The sequence below is a fragment of the Aquarana catesbeiana genome, linkage group LG02, assembly GCF_042186555.1.
Source record: "Aquarana catesbeiana isolate 2022-GZ linkage group LG02, ASM4218655v1, whole genome shotgun sequence".
Classification (NCBI taxonomy): domain Eukaryota; kingdom Metazoa; phylum Chordata; class Amphibia; order Anura; family Ranidae; genus Aquarana; species Aquarana catesbeiana.
Window position 1 is genome coordinate 140547454 of NC_133325.1, and position 4457 is coordinate 140551910.

The 4457-nt window shown below is 40.8% G+C and overlaps 1 long non-coding RNA gene across 1 annotated transcript; it reads right to left on the reverse strand.

Annotated features, from left to right (window-relative positions):
- Positions 1 to 2086: 2086 nt before the first annotated feature.
- On the reverse strand, positions 2087 to 3049 carry LOC141129814 (uncharacterized). Its single transcript, XR_012241875.1, has 3 exons — positions 2785 to 3049; positions 2293 to 2352; positions 2087 to 2168 (listed from the first exon to the last, which is right to left on the reverse strand). It is a non-coding gene; the product is annotated as an uncharacterized lncRNA (long non-coding RNA).
- Positions 3050 to 4457: the final 1408 nt, after the last annotated feature.

Consider the following 4457-nt stretch of genomic DNA (forward strand, 5'->3'; position numbering starts at 1 on the left):
CAAAAGCAGTCAGGTGAGGGTCAGCTGGTCTTTAGAGATGAACACATGGAGACAGGTATGCTGACAGACAAAACTCTATTGCATAACCATGACACTGCCCTTTGAACTGTTGCCCCTTGTGATTGCGTTAGCCTGTGAACCTCTGTCCGGGTAACTGTTGCCCTCATGATTGCAAGCCTGCAACCCATGTCCTGTGAACTGTTGAGGACTGTATAGTAACTCCTGCTGTAACTATCTGCTGTGTATTCTGGTGGAGGGAAAGCTGATGATTTTCTAAGTTCAGCCTGATGGTTAAATGTAGAAAAACTACAATTATAAGGCCTCTAGTAAGTTTGTAACAATATATGGACTAGTTCATTTAGATAAACATCACACAAATCTAACAAGGAAAGCAAAACTCAAGAAAACAATTATTTCTGAAAAAAAAAATGTATTTTTAACATGAACAAAACAAACAAAAAATTAAAATAAAAAAAAATTAAAGTACATTCTCCCCCAACCTGGTGACCAGTCGCTGTAGGGACATATTAATCCCAGCCAACTGGTCACCAAGGTACCGCGTAGCCTCCAGGTGTCTCCTGAGGCTACGTTGGTACCTCTCCAGAGCCACATAGTGACGGAGCTGCCGGCGATTGTGGAGGGCCAAAGATTGACACAGCCTCCGGGTTAAGGCATTTTGTCTCTCTTGGACCTCCACAATGCGCCGCAGATAATCAGTCATATGTGGCTCTGGAGGGTGGGGGATGTGTACTTGTTCTGGAGCAGGTGGAGAAGGATGCACTGGGGAGGAGGCACCAATGGGTGTGTCACTGTCCAGGTGGGGGGATGTTGATGAAGGGTGGAGGAGAACATGCCCTATAGAAACCACTGGGGAGGAAGGACAGTCAGTCCAACCAGATGCGGGCAGGTCCAGGCCTTCGTCCACAGGGTGCAGTTGAAGGATGAAGACTTCACCTGTGAAGAAAAGAAAATACATTAGATGGATAGATAATATAATACACATGGCTTCTTCACCCTAACATTATATAAAGTCAAAGATCTCCCAGCCCTTGTAGACAATCCCGTAACATCTTGAGATGTTTTCACTTCCATACCAGTTTTCCATTTTTGATATTTAGTGAGATGCACCTAATCAATTTGTGTGTAGGAGATAGTGGTGTCTGTGTCAATTCGCTGCGTCATACCAAGTTTGCAGAGCTGTGCAGGAAGGTGTAGTACTACTTTATTATACTCTGACTGGGGCGGAGCTGAGTGTCCTCCCCGGCCAGAGTACAAAGGGATTCCCCTCTACACATCGAGCAGTGTAAAGGGGAATCTCCCAAAGATTTTATCCGCTTGGTCGCACGGGCGGCTGGAGAAAATCTTAAGGTGTAATGGACGCCTAAGTGCTAACTAATCTACCTCATCCAGACTGACTGACTTTGGCAAATATGGAAGATCAGTTGCACTTGCAGAAAAACATATCAGCTATACCAGCTTTTAACATTACACTCACCAAAGAGAAGCCATTCAAGCCATTGCATTTGGGATGACCTAATAAAAAGTTGTTTAATAAAATATAGCAGGCTACTTTTTAAAGTTGATAATTTTGTAAGGCCACTGATTGTTGAATAAGCCCCACTTCTATTCTAGGCTAGGTAGGTTACTCACTCCTGGTCTAGGCTAGGAGGTATAACAGGTATAACCTTATGAGAAAAGTGTTAATGCATGCATTAGGGGCATGCCAGAGATTGAACATGTCCAGGGACTGCCAGCCAATAGCTGGAGATTCTTTTCTGACAGACCCCCTCCAGCCTGCTGTGTTATTCACAATGATTAACAGTGATTGGTTCAGACTGGGAATCTGAACTGCAGCAAGAAGGTGGCGTGATCAGGGACATTGAGGAAATAACAAGCACAGGTCATGCTAACAGGAAGACTGGAATCAGCTGCAGAGGAGAACTAATATTATTAATAATTCCAGCTAAACCGAAGCCTTGCAGAATAAATCACAAGCTATTCTAGACAAGGTATGCCATCAGCATTTCATATTTAAAATACTATATTTGCCTGGAAAATATAAAAAAAGTTATGCTTACTCCCTGGATCTGCCGCGTCTGACTGCTCTTCCGCATCCCCAGCAGCCTCTACAGGGCAGGTCTCCTCCACCTCCTGCTCAGCCTCAGTAGCTGTTGATTAATGATAGAAAAGAACATTACAATCTGCAGTGTACAACAATCTCACACATTAGTACAAGAACATTGAAACATGTATGATCACTCAGCAGATACCAGCAAGATTATACTAACTTACATGTGGGCGTTGCTGCCTCAGGCTCCTCCTCCTGAGTCTCCCCCTCTGACTGGATGACACCTATTTATAAAGGAGAAATGATGAACGTTAATAAACGTAAATAAATATACTGTAGTGTAAATGGATAAAATTAATTATCCATTAGCATGGCAATACAGGGCAGGTCACTAACGTTTATCTACAAGGCAGGGACATGCATTCACCATTTAGAAAAAATCATTAAAAAAACAAATACAAGGCACTTACCTGTCCTGGTTCCAGCGGCGCCGGCGAGTGCTAGGTGCACCGCCACTGATCAGGTGCCTCAGTTCAGAGCGGCGACGTTCTGTCAGATTACGTAAGTTACGCAATTGCTTGCGTTACCTGACAGAGCATCGCAGAGGCTCTACCTGTCACTGCATGAGCGAGAAGCAATGACACTGGAATCAACAATGGAAGGCTGGACAAATGGAAAAGGAACCACTGTATTAGTGTCACTACTACAGTACTTACTGCACATTGATGATGTGGAGGACTCCTGCTCCTCCGCCCTCTGCCTTCAGCAGCGCTGGGCCTGGAGACGATCTTTAAATAAAATCATGGTAAATGACTATTTCGCGTTGTATGCTTGACAAAAAAAATGTCCTGCACACAATGCAATGCTGACACCAACCTTGATGAGCCAGCAGCTTTTTTATCTCATCCTCCCCTACAGCTGCTAAGAGCTCCTTCTCATGGGGGAGGAGAGGCACCTGCTTCCCTCTGTGCCCCCCAACTGTGCTTACGCGCTATGGAACTGCAAAACAAAAAGAGAAGAGAAACGGGTTCCACAATTAAACTACAATTGTAATCTGAAAATGACATCAACACATGAAACACATGTAGAATTAACCCGTAGAATGAAACAATGCAAATTGAATTTTTGGATTAGGCACATTTTTTCATGTAGCACAAGGTTTGCACATTTATTTATTAACCAAATTTATTGTAAGAAAAACGCTTTTTTGGTGCACAATAAATAATAAAAGACAGGATTGGGATTGTGCCGAGTAAATGTCCATTGTCCACTCCAGTCCACCTTTCTATTACACGCTTGTGTGAACTGTGTATAGTGTAAAATTTCCTTTCTTGTTTCTTTTGCAAAGCATTAACCCACTTGCGGATGTGGACCCCCCCGTAGTAACTAAACATATGGCGGGTCCGCAAGCTGGTTAAGTCCAGCCACCATAACACTTTTATATATATATCTATAGATATCTATATCTATAGATATCTATAGATATATATATATATATATATATATATATCTATATATATATATATATATCTATATATATATATATATATATATATAGATATATATATATATATATTTAACTTTTTTATTTTTCAATAACAAAAAATGTAAAACCCAGCGGTGATCTAATGCCACCAATAAAAGCTCTATATGTGGCAGGAGAAGAGCATAAATTTCATTTGGGCAGTACATCGCAGGAGCGTGCAGTTTAAAGCTGCAACGCGCTAAATAGCAGAATATGGCCTGCTCAGAAAGGGGGCATAACCTACAGGTGGTCAGGTCAAGTGGAACTTAAAAGCACTTACTGCTCAGTTTAGTGATAACTAACTAAGAACAAATAACGGGCATGGAAATATTCCTCTTAAAATGATCGTGTTGATAATATATTTAACATGTGCAACTGCAAACTATGCTTTCATGTGTAGGCTAGGCACACCTATGCGCAAATTTGATTTTTCACAGGAGGGAGGATAAATTGAAAATTATTTATTCGGTTTTAAAAAAAAAAAATCACTTAACTTTACTGACATCACATGTGATAGCAATAATATATGTTTATGTGTGTGTGTAAAATCAGTGCATTTTTTGAGCTTTTATCATTGTATAAATGACAATGGCCCCAAAATGGCATCAAAAGTGTCCGATGTGTCTGCCATAATGTCGCAGTCACAATAAAAATTGCTGATCGCCGCCATTACTAGTAAAAAAAATGGTTAATAAAAATGCCATAAAACTATCCCTATTTTGTAGACGCTATAACTTTTGCACAAACCAATCAATAAACACTTACTGCAATTTTTGTTACCAAAACTATGTAGAAGAATACATATCGGCCTAAACTGAGGAAAAAATTTGTTTTTTATATATTTGTTGGGGATACTTATACAGC